Source organism: Plutella xylostella, chromosome 10, assembly GCF_932276165.1.
Source record: "Plutella xylostella chromosome 10, ilPluXylo3.1, whole genome shotgun sequence".
NCBI lineage: Eukaryota > Metazoa > Arthropoda > Insecta > Lepidoptera > Plutellidae > Plutella > Plutella xylostella.
The window spans coordinates 8,663,217-8,683,730 of NC_063990.1; the positions used below are offsets into that span (position 1 = coordinate 8,663,217).

At 38.8% G+C, this 20,514-nt stretch overlaps 1 protein-coding gene and 1 long non-coding RNA gene across 3 annotated transcripts in view; one reads left to right on the forward strand and one right to left on the reverse strand.

Moving 5' to 3' along the window:
* LOC105381564 (death-associated protein kinase related) overlaps positions 1-20,514 on the reverse strand; it is a 135,395-nt gene that overhangs the window by 102,874 nt on the left and 12,007 nt on the right. The window lies entirely within an intron of this gene.
* On the forward strand, positions 12,049-13,441 carry LOC125489045. Its single transcript, XR_007266696.1, has 2 exons — positions 12,049-12,542; positions 13,180-13,441. It is a non-coding gene; the product is annotated as an uncharacterized LOC125489045 (long non-coding RNA).

Here is a 20,514-nt window from a genome sequence, read left to right on the forward strand (position 1 = left end):
TCATGTAGATTTTTCACATTAGTCAGCGGGAAGAGGGCGCGAACCTAACGGCCAAGGCTGCATATCATTTGCATGAATCCCCATATGACGAAGACTTTCGGTATGTGCATACCGTCCTTAAGATACAGGTCGTTGACTGCCCTACTACGTTAGTTCTATTGTGACACGCAGACATCCCGCGAACCATTCCGTACCAACAAAGCCTTTTGCGGAAGGTCCCCAGTTAACACCTTTAAAGTCTACCAAGGATGTCGCCTGCGCGTAAATCAAAACATAAACGAGGAAGTGTTGGAGAAGACGTCGCTCGGGGCCCACGGCGCATGCGCTAACTTTAATTATGATTGTCCATAAGAGGCTGACCTTCAAAGAAGACAATGTCAAAAGATCGCGAACACACTATAAACGAACGCGACGTCGCAATTACATGTGTAGTTGAAGATATTAAAATTCATGTTGAGTTTATCCATGTTTTTACGATGCCTGGTAAATAAAAGTCGTGTAATCCTCAGGGTGATTATTGGCAGCGGCTATACGAGAGGCTTGGCATTGCTAGATACATAAGATCTAGCCGGACAGGACCGCCCAAATAGGGCTGAATGTTCAACGGCTGTCGTTAGGTTCATCGCTTTAATTGGACCCACCAGTGCTAGGGTCCAAAAAAGGTTTGCGCGTGACCATCGCGATGGCGCACGATGTCGGCCGCCTCTATAGTGATTTAAGCAAACATTAGTAAAAGCCGAACAGGTGTACTCGAGGTGATAATTGCCGTGTCCTCTAGCTCCGAGTAAACGATTGGCACGTTTAGATAATGATCGCAGCCATTTGCGTATTCAATAGACTCCTTAATGCCTTTTATCTGACGGACGAGTGGGCACGATACACAACTAGGACTTTTAACGAGTTAACACCTCCTGTGCAAATAAACAAACACGCTTTTAAAAGTTGTCTGTACTTTTCCAACACTTCTTTTAGTAGGGAGACGTCGAGTCTCGACTTAGTATTCAAAACGCATTTGTGTTTGTCATCGTGAATGTTATTAATGCTTACGTGGAATAAGCTAACGTTTTATACGAATGTTTCTAGGTTAAGCTACGCCGCATCCTGACCCACAGAAGGCAATATCAATTACAAATCAGTGTTTGTTTATGGAGGATGTTGAATTTAAAATAAGTTTCTTCAATATTGACAGGGAGCGCCGAGGGCGGAAGCGACGTCGGCTTCCGCTTGAGGACACCCTGCACTCGTTCTGAATATTCCATTACATAATTAGTGACGGCACAAAGGATCCGATTGAGATATGCAAATCCCGTGGAAACTTACGTGCAAACAATACCACCCGTGGCAGTATTTGCAAATCATACCGCATACTGTTATCGACCCGATCGCGCCATCTGCATCAGCTTCATACCTTAGCTTAGAACAGAAACGAAGTGTTTACTTAACCTAATTTAGTAGAGAGAAGCTAAGAAAACCACCTACAACGATGCTTTTCGAGCCAAAAAACATAACCTGATGTTATGTTTACATCCATTTTGTCGAGAAACCAAAACAAAGATGACATTTCATCGGAATGAAAACGTGTGCCTCATATTCGTAAGTGTTTGTGAATAATAAAGTGCGCATTCTTCCATATCTCGCCAGACTGTAACCGCAGTGGGATTGAACAACGTACAAATGTACGCGCCTTGTACAATATTGCACCGGCACAGACAATGCACTCGCGTAACAATGCTCTGCCTACAGTTTCGTACACATTCATACAGCCAAGATGAACTAATCTTGGAAAACTAGTTTACGAGCCATCTCCTCGACCGCAAATATCAATAAAATTATAGAGGAGATGAAACTACCAGTGTTGAGCATTCGACTTCAGAGAAATGGCTTTTCCTTTCTACATCTATTACGCTTTGAATTTTGTACTCTACTATGCACTAAACAGTTTATGTATATTGTACCTATGTAAAAGTAGAATAAAGCTGATTTATGCAGATTTTGGTGAACGATATTATATTATCTTCATGTGACTCATCAGAGTTTTAACAGTTAAAAGCTAGTTACTTGGACAGCGAAAGAAATCTACTTGCCCTTTGCTGAGCGTGTGATTGTTCTATTCCGTTGCCCCGACACGGATGCCTGCTCGCCCTAACCACTTGTTCCAGAAACATTGCCCTCGGCGCCCTCCAGGACTTCTACTTATAGTTCGTTGGTTCAGCCCACTTACTTACAAGTACAAATAATTTAAAAGGAAGGCAATTTGTAAGATAAAAATACGGAATTCACTCAACAGCGCATATAGCGCTAGGAGCGATTGAGTGCGAACAATCCGCTGCAAACATATTGCCGCCTATTCCCCGAAGGGCCTCTCGCGGCCATAAGCGATTCATTCGGGTAGAGAAAGGGGGGAATGAAAAAGGAAAGTGCGGCAGGTGCTCGTCCCGAGGTGAGCTCCTCCAGACCGTGCCACGGAATGCAACTATTATTAGAAGAGGCGGCGACGCCACCGGCCAGCCACACCGTGTCTATGTAATTTTTGCATAGCTTAAGAAGTCTAACCTGTCGATAATATGCTTTTATTTTTATCGACTAGCTGCTCTCAGAAAAAAGTAGCTTATTACTGATTTGAACTATGCTTTACATTTTTATGCAAAACAGTCCTGTCCTGACTGCAGCTTTTCTAGTAACTAACCGAGTGCATCACCGTGGAGCAACAACCTCCCCATTCCTTCCTACTATTCAGGTTTTTAGAATCTATGCGAAAAATCTTCAAAGAGTTCCTTAAACCCCCAACAGTATTTTAGCCCTTAGAGCGACCTCTCTGGCATTTTAAGTACCAGGCTATCATGAGTCTTGGAGCGGCGGTTCGTCAGCAGCCGCGCGGTTATCAGGCGAGGTGCATCGCGCTGCGCGTGCGCCACTCGGGGCTCGGCGGCGCCGCCGCGGCGCCCGCGCTGCCCGCCGCCATTGTTAGTGAATAACTCGCCACTTGTATGCTAATACATTGTCTTTTTAGGCTCGACTAGATTAGAACAGAGCCTGACCTCTCTAAGAACTTGGCTGAGGTTGCTACTCCCTACTGACTGGATAAGCAATTATTCTAGTTTCCCTGAAGTGGCATGCTATGAAGGCGAGTTCCAGGGATCGCCAGGCGGTCGTGTTATGCAGTAGTTAACACGATTGTCAACACACGTATAACTCACGTGGAAGTGGACAAATCTGGCACATGGGCCGTTAAAGAGGCAATCGAGTGTAGCCGAAATGGCGGAGGCGGCAATTTGTACAGAGTGCCACTCGAATGTGAAATTGCGATGTGGGAACCTCGTGACTCCGTCTGTGTGTCAACTGGACATTATGTGAACACATGAGCATGGGAATTGTTTCATATTGTCGCCATAAAAACTACTCGACATTCATGACTTATCTTGTCTTTCGTTTATAACCCACTTTGATCGGTATTTAACTATTAATACACCTTAATAGAGTCGAGTTCTCCAGAACCTTAATTATTCTTTGAAATTTCGCTTTCATCAATCGGGTGTTTAAATTCGTCGTCGTCAATCAGCAGTCGAATGTAACAATCGCGGGTCAACGCTCTGAGAAAGTAGACAAACCGCATCTCCGACTAATCAAAACACCACACGGCTTGTGAAGCGGTCAAGTTCCACGGATATACAAGAAGGCACGGCTGTCTTCACATTCACAAAATACGATACACATTTGCAAAGAAGCGAATACTATCCATATTATATTAGTGTTAAAACAATTCATCGGTTAAATTTCATGGAAAGTGGATGGCGTTCGAATTATCAATGGGCCCTTGGAATTACTAATATATGGCTCTGATTTATGAGAAGAGAGTCGCCAATCATCGAAGTAAAAGTTATCGAGTAGTCACACACAATCGAAAAACATTTGTTTTGACAATCGGCGCCGATAGACAGTTCCGAGAAGCGAGACGACACTGAAAGTGTTTTGCGCTTGCGGTAATTTATTTAAATTTTCCTCAGACAGTAGGCGCCTGTGCCAATTAAGCCAGGCAATCGATCATAAGATAAAGGCGTCGATTCTAAGTCATTATCGACAATCGGTGAATGGAAAACAGCTCGGCGGCATGCAAATGTGAGCGAAACGTGTCAGGGAGACCCGACTCACTGTCGCACTTGTCAAGAGAAGTACACTTTCAACATCGACTTTACCATTCTTAATTCGTACCACTTAAGAGTTAAATTTGAACTTTTGGTGATAATTGTGGTATCGTCAAGTATGTTACATATTGATTTTTTTTTTATTTTTTTTTTTATTTATCATAATAAATCTTAGTTTTCTAATACATTTTACTAGCATATTTTAATACTGGTGGATAATAGGGTAGCCTTCTGATTTACTCGAAGGCAGTTTAAATATTGATATTTTCAATAAGAGCATCAATAAATTCAGTGTAAATTGCAACTTATGTAAAACGCTACCTACACATAATTTTGTCATGTCATCAAAACTTCTCTTCAAATGTCTACTATGTTACTCTACTATGATTTCACCATGAGCCGTTAAACCAGTAGTAGTCTCTACACTCTCAACCAGTTTGCTCAATATTACTAAATGAGAGGTACGCTACGTACGATAAGCGGTGTTGTCTAAAAAATTATAGTTTAAATGTACGTAATTGTAGCCTGTGACGATTGAGCAACGTTCGCACGGAGCACTGATGAGAAAATGGTGTTTGGTTAAACTAAATGGAGCTTCGTGTTATGTACCCAGTAGGCGTTTGAACTAGACGACACTAAATACCTAAGCAAAAGTGGTTCATTCTAAAAGTAGTGATGTAAAACATAAAACATACAGTACCTACATAGTAATTATTCATTCAAAGAGAGAGAGAGAGAGGTATTTTTTTCTTAAATGATTTAAGCCATAAGGCCGCCTATTGCCCCTAGTATATATTTATGGTGACCAATAAACTACAACATATTATATTCTTCATATTTTTACAAGTTTGAAACGCTAACCGTAACCAACCTAGATATGATGTTTTCTTTCTACAAGTATCTTTAGAGATACTTGAAAAAATCTTCTTTCAACACCGTGAGTGCATTGATTAGCCTGTTTGTGCAATGTAAAATATGAAAAACAATGTCGCATGACAGATTATACATAATGTGCCAATGGATGTTAACGCTTTGTAAATCCGATTATACTATTGTTACTCTTTGGTTTAAATTATGCTTATCGGCTTTAGTTTTCTAAATAAAATATTAGCTGAATGAACATTGAAAAATCACCATCTTTGTCACAATAGAAGAATAGTGTAGTTATTCTAAGAAATGTGTGACTGCGGCTTGTTATCATGTTCAATTCAAGTTCATGATTTCATTATAACAATGATATAAATACTGCGCCCTAGTACTTATTGTAACTGTTATCGGGAAGCGAACAATGCAGTGCTACATACATGTAAGGTAACTAATAATTATATTTTCCGTCTTATAAACATAATATTATGTGATTTCGTTTTAAGATGAATCACGACCGTTATTGCTAGTTGGCAAAACGTAACACCTGTTGTTTACTGAATTATTAGAAACATAAAATCATGACCTGATAAACTCATACATTAGATACCTACAGAGGTAAATAAAATACATATGTTACAGAATACAGGGGCTGCTCCCAACCATCACCCATCCAATCATGAATTCTCATATTTATATCGTATTTATAAGGAAAATTGTGATTTCGTTGAAATTTTCTACTGGTAAGTTACGTTTGTAAAACTTTGCATTTCTAAAGGCCAAAGCTTTCCTCCATTAATAGGGTAATAGGGATTTTCTATGAAACCCCGTCACACCGGCTTCTTTCTTCGCGTTACAGCATGTTTTCTAAACACTGCGCCAGTGTCAATGTGAGTGAAAGTCGTACGGGGCGAGTGTATGCAATTTTCTAATCTTCGCTTCCGATGTTAACAAGCGGCTTCTAATTACTGATTTTTAACAGATGTTCATTAGCGATGGCCGCGGAGGCTGCGGCGAAAGTTGAACTTCAAAATAGGACAGCCAATTAGCTCGCTCCTATTTTGCTCTCGGAAATGATATTAGGGGAAAATGTGTGTGTCTATGCATATTAGGAAAACACCAGACATCCTGTTTTCTTTTAGAAACCTGCGTTACGCATGATGGTCGAAACTGTATTACGCTTGAGACTCTACCGTCTCCTTTCCAGATTGCCAAATCAATTCGGCATGAGAAGCCGTGCCCTACAACCTTTACATCAAAGGTGGACTCTGCTGCTTTGTTGTTAAAGTGTTAGTTTGGTCGGCGGAGCGGTGGGTGTGAATTTGTAAAAGCGTTTTGACATTCACCTTTCGGCGGTTATATCACCTTTCACGAGCCGGTTGGTCGCGAAAGTTGTGATGACGCGGAGATGTGGCGGTCCGGCCGCCGCCGCCGCCGCTTGTGAGTAAACACCGGTTACGAAACTAAGGTCAAGGATCACACATCTAACAACATATTAGTTGGTCAAGAAAATTGGGAGTAGCACTGAAAAATATACAATAACAGTGAGTTTAATATCCCGCAAAAGGTGAATGTCCGCTACAATAGAGCTCGTACCGAGAAATATCAAGAGAAAACTAAAATCGTGTCCGTATTCCGTGATAAGAAGCGATGCGCTTAGAAATATACTTGCCTCTATTCAGATAAACGACCCAAGAACGGCAATGTCAGATTCAAATACAGGATAATCTGAAAAAGCTATCTTTTCTCTGGGCGCCACTTTCTTCGTGGACGAGAAATTCTGTATCGATATTTATAATGGCATTTCTCAACGCCACGGGAGAGGTAATCCTGGCAGATCTGTAGATCCAGGCGATACTGCGCATTCGCACATAACTTATGTTCCTTCGATGCTCGCCGGCGATACGGGTCGCGCCGGTAATAATGTTATTATCGGAAATACATTTAAACATACTTCCAAACAACGGAAATAAACAGTCTTTTCTTTAGTACAACCATGAGGATTTTGTTTAGACGCGTTTCACGCGCCTGTTATTGAAAATTTTACAGCAAATAGTAAATTTAAGTGAGATGGTGACTATCGATGGTATCTGATCGTATTTGACATGAGTACACGAGTTCGCTGAACTTTTCATGAGTATCTGCTACCGAATTATGAAAATGTACCATTTCGCCTTGAAAATATGAAGTAGATTTAAAGTCACGTTCGTAGACTAGATTTCTCGAGCCATTTGATCTTCTAAACGTTAACCAAACTATGTAGCAGCTACTTTCAAATCCTTTCATCGTCAGCCTCGTAGCCTACTGGTCCTGGACTCATAAATCTGGGCTAAGTAGGCAGGCGGGTCGGCGCCGGAGCCGCCTGGTGACTCCCACTTGTCTACCGTCTAGTCTGCTATGAGGGGGCGGCACCAATCTGCATTGCCTTTGATTTAGAGCCTCCGAAGTTTAGAAACGAATATTCAGTTTTGTAAGCGCTCGGAAAGCGCAGGTGCTTTTAAAAAGTAGCCCGTGCAAAGTAATACTATATGCATGTAGGAATGGAGCATTATCATTTATTATTATTTAGATGAACAGAGTGTGTGAAGAAAGGAAGAAAGCATCGATTGTCTATGAAAGGAAGTTTGACGGGATGAATGGAGGATTTTACAAAATGCAGTTGTGCTCAAACACAAATTATTTTATAAAAGATGTTGTAACTAAAATAAACGAGATTCAGTGCTTTAAACAGTTTGATTCTCATTTCCACCGCCTGGTCCCACAATTTTGGGGGCTCGTCCGGGATCGAGCGTGGAAATGCCAAAAAACGACGCGTGATGATGATGAGCACACAGGACGACGACGGCCATTAAAGACGAAGACGAAAATACGACGAAATAAATTGGAAAAAGTGATTGGTGACAAAGTTGGTCGCTAGTCACTAAATATTTGAAGACGAAGACGAAAAATGACGACGCAAACAAGAAACGACGGAAGAAGTAACGCGATGCTTGGTAGCATGGTGTCCAACGACAAATTCTGCGGAATTACAAAATTCAGTGGAGAAGATAAGACGTATTCTTCGGCGAAGTGGGCCGCCGATATTGAAGATAATGCCGAGATATTCGGATGGAGTGCCCGGCAGAAACTCATTGTCGCTCGACAATCGCTCGTTGGTACGGCTGAGTTGTGGCTGAGATCGGAGGAGACGTACAAAACATTTGAAGAACTAAATGCCGCCTTACAAAACGAATTTCCTGATGAATTAAATAGCAAAGAAAAGCACGAGCATAAATACCCAGAAGAAGAATATGACAGTCATAGATACGATTCAGGTGAAGAACTGAGTGACAGCCAAGAAATGACAATGTCAAACAGCAACTATCAAGAAGTTGTAAACAAACAAGGTTTACAGAATGAAAAGGAGGAAAAGATTTGTGAAAAATCTGTAAATATGTTGATAGATAACGGAAATGACGTTAACCTTATTGTAGACGATGTATATATTGTAAAAAGCGACGATGAAATGAAGACAATGAGAGATGAACCAATCGATATGAAGGTTAATCTCAAAGATGATATCCCTGAAGCACAGTGGCCAACGCGCATATCATCGATGGAACAAAAGTTAGTGGAGGAAGAAGTAGCAGAATGGTTGAGAGAGGGTATAATTCAAGGAAGTTACTCAGAAGATTCTAATCCTCTGGTGCCGGTGACAAGGAGAAAGACAAGGAAGGTGAAAAAGTTTAGAAATCAAGTAGTACCGAGGCGAAGAAGGATAAGAAGGCGAGTGACAAACGAGAGAAGAAAAATAAGAAGAGAATCGATACACGAGATTAAAAAGATGAAAGGAAAGAAGGAAAAGAAGATGAAAAGAAAGAAGACAAGAAAGAAGAAAAGAAAGGAAGTGATATTGGGAGAAAGAAAGATAAAAGTGATGATGAACGAATGATGACGAATGTGTGTGTTTTAAGTTGTGATGTTGTATTTGTTTATTATTATTAGCATTTATTCTATGTTATTAGTTAAGGTGTTAATCATTTAAGTTGTTTTAAATGCACATGCTGAGGGCAGCATGTAAGCAGGATGGCCGAGTTGTAGGAATGGAGCATTATCATTTATTATTATTTAGATGAACAGAGTGTGTGAAGAAAGGAAGAAAGCATCGATTGTCTATGAAAGGAAGTTTGACGGGATGAATGGAGGATTTTACAAAATGCAGTTGTGCTCAAACACAAATTATTTTATAAAAGATGTTGTAACTAAAATAAACGAGATTCAGTGCTTTAAACAGTTTGATTCTCATTTCCACCGCCTGGTCCCACATGCATATGAACTAATGTTACAATGATTAGTAATTTTGTTCTATACATTAAAGAAAAGAGAGTAGTACGTAACCAAATGAACTTAAATGAAATGTTATGATCGTAAATTGTAACACATCTTGAATACTGTATGAGAAGGTCTATTCATTCCCATTGTCGTAATAATCTATGAAAGAATTATCATTACTATAGTTCCGGCTGAGACCGGCTTATGAGAGTTAGTAATTGTTTGTGTGTTTGTCATTAAGATTGACATTAAGAAATCAAATCAATTATCTCAACTTGTGTAATTTGCAAACAAAGACAAGTGGTTACATTATGTTATGTAGATAAAGGAACATGACACAATTAAGCAATCGCGAAGAGTAAATAAGTCTTTGTAAGAGTCATTAAATTACTCTTAAAATATTTACTTACATTTCATTTTTACCGGACTTTATTTTATTTCATTTCAAAAACAGTCAGATATGTTTTGTGAAAATAATTAAAATCTCATAATAAACAATCACGTCTGCGCAAAACAAACAAAACCAAAACCAGAAACGATTAAAACACAATAAAGAACTCGTTAATAAATAATTCGATTAAATTAGCGAGTGCCATATTGCGATTCCGTATAAATTTGCTAATAACCACTTCTCTCCATTTATGGTGAGGTCACAATAGAATCGATATATTTGTGTTTAATACGCGATTATCAACGAAGGTCCTTCCTGATAGTTGCTCAGTAGTACGCACAACCCAGTTTTGGATATTTATACATGTATTTGTAATATGTTCAACAACTGTGTTTCAGGAACACAACTATATATATTTACAGAGACAAAATATGAGACATAATAACTACTACTTAACTGTACATTTATTCAATTCAGATGTGCACACATGTATACACTGCACATCATGCATGTAATGAGGCTACAGACGTCCCCAAACAAGTTAAATTAATTAATCATCGTTAAAGCGCAAATCCTCAATAACTCAAGTTACGAGTAATGTCTAAGTGGCGGCTCACTTCAACTAGACACTATACTGATAAATAATTTGACCTGAATCAACGTCAATACTTAATTAAAACTATAATTTATTATATACTACATTAATTACTTTAGGGCTAATCGAATAAATTATCCAGGGTATAATTATAGTTGGAAAGTGTCAAGGTAAAATAGATACTATCTTAATGCACTACGGTTTGTTTCTAATAGTGGGCCAGTTGGTCTAGACAAGTCGGTGATAATGTCGCAACTGTAATTTGCAGGCACTGGTTCAAAAACCTTGTGCCATTTGAGCAAATTCTTTAAATAAGGGTAAGGATTCTCCACCATGGTAAAGACTTACCGCCTTGTCTCCGCCTACATCGTGTACGTTAGGATACTCTTAGTTATAATTTACCTGAAACAAAAATGAATAAAAAATTAATTTAATTGTATCTCAAGAATCCAAAGACATATAGGTAATTATTTCTTAGATTCATCACAACAAAAAACGTTTCTTAAAGCCCTATTTTTCCCCATATGTAGGTCCAGGGCAATCTATTGGGGCAATCATTCCAGTAACCAATAACAATAGAACTGGTACTAATACCAGCAATCAGTGAAGGGTGGTCTGTTGACCCTAAGGCAATCATGCTCTAATAAATACTATTACAGAATGATCGAACAGCTGGAGAATTGGCGGCGGACAAATTGAGAGCAACTTTAGTAAACGCTGGGATTGGTATCGATTGAGACCTAGATATTGCGACCAGAGTAGTTACTAGTTACTGCAACTATTTCTGTGCGTAAGACGATAGCTATGTTGTACTAGATTCAACTCTACTTTAACGCAGTCGGTACGGCAGAAATATTTGTCACCGTGATTCGGAATTTGCAGTTACATATACCTATAAAATGAAAATATACCTATGTAGATTACTAACCTCTTAGCAATCAACAGGTACCAAACATATACTACAACCGTAGATACTATAAATTTGCAATTGCTTTAAATTATATATATATAAACACTCACACCTTGTACTAATGTACTCCCTTGCGGGGTAGGCAGAGGTGCATTGCTGCACTCACTCTTCGCCAGTGTTTTTGTTAGTCCCAATGTAATAGGGGGCGGACCTATTGCCATTTCACGGGCACATCCAAGACCCGAGAACAAATATCTGCCCCAGCCGGGAATCGAACCCGGGACCTTCGGCTCAGTAGTCAGGATCACTAACCACTACGCCATTCAGTGCTTTAAATTAAACAACAAGAAAATTCATTATAAATTTACGATGCTTGAGAAATAACATTTGCGATGTCTTTACAATAATTATTCAAACAATACATACAAATATATTTTACAATTTCAGGCCACGGCATTGTTTATTAAACTCGACCTCGACATTAAATAGCGGAGAATTTGTTTGTCCCTTGAGTAGCCAACACAATGGTCTAAATTGACAACCTACAGCCAAAATATTACGAAACCCTTCGATTGAAGAGCCAAATAGGCCGCGAGTCGCGATTCGATGCTGCCTGATTCTATTCAGCGAGATCTCGATCGATCGTTTGCACAACACCGATGTAGGTTAATACCGGTCAAGGACTGAGCATTCCATTGTGTTGACTACTGTTTAGTTCCTGCGGTACCAGTCCTATCAGGCCCATCTACTTTATATTGTCAATTAGCTACCTACCGTAGTTCAGGGTTCACTTTTGGCAACATTGTGGAGACAAGGCGCAATTATAGCGGAAGTATTTCCCAAGTAGCAAAAATATGTGCAATAAAGGTAACGGCCACGTTCCTGTTTTGCTAATATGTGCTGTAAAAGTCCCGTAATTAGTCGAATAATGGTCACGGCAGCGCTGTCTCGACGCGAAAAGGGCACAAATTATACAGCAATTCAGTGCTATGAAAGTCGAGTGATTGTAACCAAGAAGCTTATATAGTAGGTTAAAAGTCGAGTAAAAGTAAACTGTACCCAATTTAGGGTTGTCATAGCAATTTTGTTGCAGCTTCTACACTAAGGGTGCAGTAACAGCGATGTGGTGCTCATTAATCGACTAATAAGTAGAATAATAGCTGTCGAGTTGCTACAACTCTTCATTTTTGTGGGATAAATGCAACAAAATTACTTTTTCCCCACTATTTAGCTGAATTTTAGTCACACTGTTGCAGAAAAATATATGGAAGAAAATCTGTGGATTATTGTGACTGATCTATCGTAATGACTGATTACAAAAGCATAAAGGTAAGTAAGTCTCCATTAATAACTAAATGAGTTATTACTAGTGCAATTTCTATTGTTGCATTTTACACATTCGTATACGAAAAATCTTAGGCGCATTTAACTTTATCGATAAAGTAATAGGAATTCTTTAACATATGTTTAAGGGCTACGTTAAATCTTTCTTAAAAAATAGTAAATATGGTCAAAATTAATTAAATAAATTATAAAAATAAAATAATAGCCATGTTTGTTCGTATATCGCTATTACAGCACTATTAATCGATTTTTGATGCAATAATAGTTACTATGTTGCACTTATAGCAAAACAAGCAGCCATCATTAAATAAATTTAGGGTTCCTCAATGCAAAATCCTTAGCTTGACTAACCCGAGTTGGGGTGAATGTCATTTGATGTATTTTATTAAATGTAATTAATTAACGATTGGTTCATATTTGCTTCATTTCATACTTAATGATAAATTAGCAACTATATAATTATAAAAAAAAAACTTCATTTTCTTCACACGATGAAAAATTTATTACATTGATTTTCAGAATAGAATATAGCAAACATTTAAAAGTGATTGATTGATTGCAAAGCAAGCAAGTAAACAACTTGAATAAAGCAGAAAAGATACTAATCACGCTTTTTTTCCAGAATGGTTTTCAAGATTGTGCAGACAATTGAGAAGGGAGGATATGTTTTATGGACCGAGACACCAGGCCCACGATTTCTTCAGTTGTTTTCTGTGGAACAACGGAACCACTTGACGTTTCGGCCATCGCACTTGACGAATTTTGAGACAAATACTTTGTTTGAACCTTAGTTTGAATTTTTCCGTATCTTTGTTTTAATTTTCTTTTTTAATTTCCATGACTTGTAATCCATTTTATCACGTAATAAAAAAATGAATGTGCAATGGAATTATTTATTTGCTTGTCACATTAAAATACTATAAACTGTATAAACGTAACCAAAATGCTGTTACTGAATTATTTATCGAATTAATGTGCCATAAGAGCATATCAAATAGTATGTGAGCTATTACAGTTATTTGAAAGCTTTTATTCGAAATGTCGATTAATGAAGCTATAAGAGTTACAATGATGCAGTATAGTAACATAAAATCTTTTATTCAGCAAATTAGATCCAAATAATACAATGACGAGTAATAGTTCTATAATAGCAACCTGAACAATCAATAAGCGAATTAATAACTCTTAAAGCTCTCTTTCAGCACTAATGTGTGCGTTAAATAAAATAAAGCAGCTTTTATAGAAATGTCGAATAAACGGGCTATATAGGTCGAATATAGGTCGAGTAGATGTGTATTCGACATTGTTACAGCGCAAATTAGATAAAAATGCTTATTAATATCTGTACCACTTTTATGGCACAATCTAGTAAAATGTCAGCCATTAATCAATACTTATTCGATTTTAAGTGCTATAAATGGGCCCTTATTCGACCATTTTGCTTGTTGGGTTGTCCTTCTCATAAATGATTTCGATTGGTTTTGAATTTAGATTTGATAAGTACTTAGGTACATATATATTTATTAACAAGAAATAATAAAAATAGTGAGTAGGAATATCCATCTCAAGAAGTAACCGAAGTGCCAGTACAGTCACTTTACCGTTTATCAGAAGCATTTATCTCAACTCTTGACAGCACAGATCTGCAGTACGAAACCGCATTTCGTCACAGCGCCGATCAATCGATCAATATCGTATCGAATTAATTAGGGCATAGGTTTCAATTATTCGCCGCCCATAAGAATTGATGGCTGGATTTTGAAACGAGTGGTGTTTTTTATGAGCGGTAAGGTAGCAATCATATTTCACATAAGGGCGATTAAGTTCTGAAATTGCTACTTAAGAACACCTTTCCAGGTAAGTTACTGGTATCGTGGTGAGGTCGGGCGGTGACCTTGCGTTGTGACAGTTGGTGGTGGTGGATGAGGGTTGTGCAATAGACCGAGATCGTGCCGGGTTGTCTGCGTGACCGGCGCGGGCGTGACCTGCGCCCGGGGACTTTGCTCCCTTCAGAAACCGCTCATTGCGCATGCTGTCAGACGTTGTATGGCTCGGTTTGAAGGATATAGCATCGAGGTAGCACAACACACCTCGCAGCAACAAAAGTATAAAAAACGATCTAGGACTAGGTTTAGCAAGGGTACGTAGGCAAACATGTTTTTATTACTAAAATGCAGCTGGATTGTTGAGCAATAGAGCGTGACGCGGCGTGAATGGCTGGAGTCTCCGCCGGCGCCGGCCCAGCCGTGCGCGATGCTTTAAGATTAACCGCAGACCTTGACGCACTCCTTCTGATAACCCTCCACAACAACAAAGCTTCTCAGCCCACAAAATAATCAACAAAAATGCACGCAGAAAGATGAGAATGTCAATAACGCGCGACATTGAGAGATGACCATTAAGATAAAAAGATTTTAACTGCGTTGACAAGTCCTGCCGCACAAGAGTCACAAGCTAATTGCCTTTGTTGGTACGTTTTAAATATCGAAACAAAAGCTTTACTTAACCTTAAGCAGGCATTTAAACATGAGATGACAAAGTAACATGTTAAAGCAAAGAGCGGGCATGCGTCGCGGCGTTTCCGCAATTACCAGCTGGCGCCGGCGAAGAAGCTACGTTTCTTATGAAAGGTTAACGAGCAGCATTAAGTGCATTTTTACGTCTACACAAACGGCAAAAACGCTGATGGGAAGTGAGAACTAAATGCGTACGAAGGGAAACCAGAGATGCCTATGTCATTATAAATAACCATTACAGCTGTGACCACTTTTATAATCGACTCAAAAATTTCAATTTAGATTTTCTGATGTGCAGGTTGGTTGCGCAAATGCGAATTACGATCAACGTTTTGAATAATTACGTTTATTTTATTGAGAAAGGCTTGCGGTAGAGCCGGCCGGCGCGAGTAGGCCAGGCCGGGGCACGCATCCGCAGCTGCAGAACTGTTCACCTTCCAAATAAATCGCAGTGGAAGACTTTAGTGGCGTGCCGTGTGTCTCACATGGTTTATAGAGCGATATGTTGAGGGGAATGGATTGAAGGCTCGCCGGGACAGACAGACAATCGCGTTTACCGTAAGGGGCCCGGTTCTGTCGCGAATAAATCGCGTGCGCGGCCAGACGACACACGCGCGGATTAACGGTACGCATCCGAATTCGGTCACAAGAGGCGAGGCTTAATTGCTACATGTATGCTGGCTGGATGCCGTAATTTTTATGGCCGAAACCGTATTTTACGACGTACGTACCGGCCGATAACGTCTCTCTTCTTGAAAGGCCTCAATTGCTTAAATTATATGAACGTCCATCATCGACCACAATAAATATGAGGCTGACATACTGACTCGAGATAGCTAGACTTGCTTTTTAAAACAGATACAAACATCCTTGTTCTTACGTAAAAAAATAGTACTTAAAAGGGTGCCTCATCTACTAATGTATCTAGTAGATAAAAGTATATTGCGAAATAAATACTAAGTATTGATTAATTTCTATAATTTCTACTACAATCTAAGATGATGTCTATAGCTGTCACAAATGTCACAACCAGAATGAAAGAAAATATCTAAATTGAAAGCTAAAATGTAAGTGAATTAACCTTAATGAAGAGTATCAAGACATACTGAATGTGTACGTTACCAGCCAGATTACAGCCGCTTACGCAACCAAGCCATTATCAAAGTGGTCCCGAAAAAAACTTGTCGCATCTATTACTATGTGCGTAATTACTTAGTAGGTATTGTTTAAATTTATTATCTCTCTAATTTCTTTCTTTACATTGGTTTCACAGTAGGCGTGACTTTCATTTATTTATATAGTAGGTATTTATTTAATACGTGTATGTTTTGAACTAGTTGTAGTGTAATTTTGTTTACTGTGAAACCGAGAAAGAGGTAATGACAACCATTGTAACAATGAATAAAGAAAGAAGAAATCAGATATCTTCTAACCGAACTAATTCAAAATAAAAGCTCACTGGGAAAGTGAGGTGTTATTATTTGAGAAGTTTCTTTTGCACTGACACTCCATCTAGTCCGTATTGTTTATCAAAGCGTGTATGTAAGTCGGTGCGAGGATTCCGCGTGCACCCGGTGTCATACCGGCGAGATGTCCAAGAATGTTATTAAGGAAAACATAAATGTAATCTCTATAGTAATTGTCGATGCTTTACTCGAAGATGAAAGAGTAATAACATAAATTCATGTAAATTGCCCGACCAGGGCGACGTCTTTGGCTATTTTATTAATCGATCGACTATTAAGAATCAATTTGCCATTTCGACGGCGTGAAAACGCTTTAAATTGTTGTTTTCGCCGTAAACAATGGCTGTTGTTAATTCTTCCGGCTTCAGGCAAATTAATAGCCGAGCTCCGCCGATGAAATATAGCCGCGAACCAGAGAAACACCATCTGAGGATTTTATATGGACGGAATAAGCGAACAATTCTCCGCTCCTACGCTGTAATTGATCACGACCCTTCAGTTAATACCTTTTAAAGATGCAAAGAAAATGCTACGGCATGTTGAGGATCCAATAAGCAGGAACATTCACAAGCCTATGCTAAAAGTTCACCGGCGGGTGCTAATCAAACCGCGATCCATCACGGCTGCAGCAATCATACGAGCCAAGGCGATAAGCTCACAAGTCACTTCGTTACCTCAAAATGCATTAATAAAGATTTGCTTTATCCATGAAGTTTTCAAGTTATTGCCACACTTGCGCAAGCGCAGCGCAAACTCGCCATTATCGAAATTAATGATGCGCCAGAAGCACAAACACTTTTGACGGCAACATTCAATACAAATAATCCTTGGAGTGTGAATAACGTTGTAATTTATTTATAGATTATATTATTGTGCGATCAGATGAAGCATAATGAAATAAAATATGATTTGTCGTCCATAGTCGCCGGCTAAAAAAGAGTAACTAGTAAGTCTAAAGTCTCGCACGCACAAAAACAAGTAAAGGAATTCAGGCATAATGGAGTTAGTTCATCCATATTCAAACCAATAAACGGCTCATTCATATACCTATCGCTTTCACAAATTGATGTAGTAACAGAACATAACTATGATATCACCTCAAATGGCGTTCTCGGAAATCTACCACACCACGTTGGTGGGAACGTAACTGTTCCTCTTATCTCCATCGGCGTCCAATGATGCAGCAGAACACGTTCATTTCCCTAACAATGCCGAGCCAAAATAGGAAAGTCTGGCTCGTCAAGTGCAAATCGACACCTGCCGCTGACCTCGGCTAACGGCCACTCTTCCGTGGAACAACATCCCACATCCAGCCCCCCTTGACCCCGCCGGCTTCCCTCGGGGCTTTCCATCACACTTCGTTGCAAACCCATTTCGGGAGGGCTCGGAGATCTTGGTAAACCGGCGGCGGAATATCCCATGGCTAGAGCAAGCCGCAGTTTGAATAAAGGTCGGGAGGTCGAGAGCAGTACAACAGCTCGTTTGCGGCGTCAAACAACGCGGCACGTAAATGTGTGTCAGGTAACTGTTCAAATAAACACACACTGTGATTGAAAGGAAACAGTGACTCATCGGTAATCTTACTGCTGTAGAAGATTCTAAGCGCTTTATTTTTTTATACAGGGTGTCACGTAAATAGTGGACCAACGGGGCTGACTCAGGGGGTCAATTAGAACAACTTTTGTTATGACTTTTGGAAATTGGCGAACAAAATATTTTTACTATAGTTTGGAGTGCAAGATATACAACCAACTTCCTATGCTAGATTCCTAAGTGGCAGCAATAGAGGAACAATTATTATCGTTTAATATAAAATGCACCGGACGCGCCCACCTGTTCAGCTCAGCCATTGCATTGTAAAGATAAAGGGGAGCCGACAGCCACGGTATTATGATAAATGACATAAGACACGACTACATTTATTTATGGTTTCTTTATGCAGTAACCGCTTCCTAGATACAGACGCTATTCAATGCGAATAGTCTAGACTGAATTTGCTTGAAGGGCTTAAGATTAATGCTTTGCTATTGGCTTGACAATATTAATACTATATTTTTTGGAAGAATCCCTTCTTTATTGAATTCAACCTTTCTGCTTATTTTTTAAAAAGATTTTTTGATAATACACTTGTTTTTATGATCAAAGAAATATGAGAAGATATATATTTTGGAGGTGATAAATGCTTCACAATTAATTGCAAGTTAACCGGCCATAACTTAACCGATTTACGAGAAACCAGCGAGTAATATTAATTAAAATTAAGTATAGAGCTGGAGGCTTCCGTCATGCCGCGACGACTCCGTGTCGCCTCTGAATTAAATGTGATTTTTTTTATTTATCATGTTGTTTTTTTTTTCTCAGACCATTGAAACAGTGGTACGGACCTTGGGTACAAAAACAGGAGAATTAAATGGCACGTACCTACTACTGCCTACTCATTGTAAGTCAGAAAAAGAAATACATATGAAAAGAATTGGGAAGAATTTTAAAAGAGTGAGCAGCAATTTGCTTTTTTGCAAAATTTTTGATTACCTCGTATATTTTATTGCGTAGGTACTATCATGCAATGTTATCGCAAAATTATCGAACTGAAAAAAGTATTTAAGGTACTTCAAGGAAACATTATTTTGATAAATCTTAAGTGCAAATAAAATTAAATAAAATAAAACCTACAGGCAGATAGGTACACATACACATAAGTACCTACCTATGCTTAGAAACACAGACTCGTTAAACTGATAACACCACTCTTTATCCATCGAGGTTTAAAAATAATATTTGAACGACGCAGGAGGGCCGCTACGATCGATATATTTGTATAGGACAAAAAACTGACTTGAATTTACCACCCACATGGTCGTACAAATTGGTTCTCTATACACATTAGTACTAGTTATACAGTTCACAGTTTCTTGTGCACGCCCTCTTTGTCACTCTTGAATATTAAGACAGAGACAACATGCTACCTCTTTTTTTTCAGCTATTTGCTACAAGGAAGCGATTTAATAATGGACCTACGCTTTAGATATGAATTGAATTTAAATATGTAGGATTTGATTTGTTTTTGTCACGAATATTCCATTTGATGTACATGTATAGATGTATAGGTACAGTGTATAATAATAATCGTTTGATAACATAAGTGTAAAGAGTTCGCCTTAATTGTTGGTAGCACCATAATTTGTAGATCCTCACATCATATAGAACAGATTTTCACTAAATTTCAGAACTTAAATAATAATAAAATTTCTTCTTCACTAGATGATTTGTAATTTTCGTGATCCTTTCTCTTTGGCTGAGAACATAAGGAATTCCCAGAACTAACCATATGTGCACAGACAAAACTAACATAATTAAGACACTATTCGCAGACAATACTGTATGAGAAAACCTGGCCTACATGAATTGTTCCGCAATATTTGGAGAAAACCTGCAAATTCTTTCGACATGAACCATAAACTTTATTCATATTGTAAAACAGAGCTCACTTCATTCCATTAATTACAAAAACAATTTTGATGTTGTAACTTGTTTTGAAACTCAAAAATAATCGATCCACCCAACTAAACTTGTGATTACACATTGTACAATTATTAGATATTACTTCCGTCCAATCACAGGAGGCAAAGACTGATGACGTTTTTTGTTAACTTGATAGATACAAAATGATAGAAAACATCGCGGATATTACGTGCCAGTGATTTATTGGTGCTGCGTGGGCGCATCCCACATGTAGAGCTTTATATATCCTAGCCGTTGATGGGCCATCCACTCTGTTTTTATTCGCATAATTAATTGAATTGCCATTAAACGCTCCATCTACATATTTATACAATCTAATTGGATTAGATCCTATGAATAAGTCTGGATTTAATTGTTTTATTATATGTCAGCACAGTTTATTGTTGGTAGATAGATGGTGGTTGGCTTCTCGCTTGATGTTCTACCCACGCGTATTCTTGGTTTAGGAAAGAA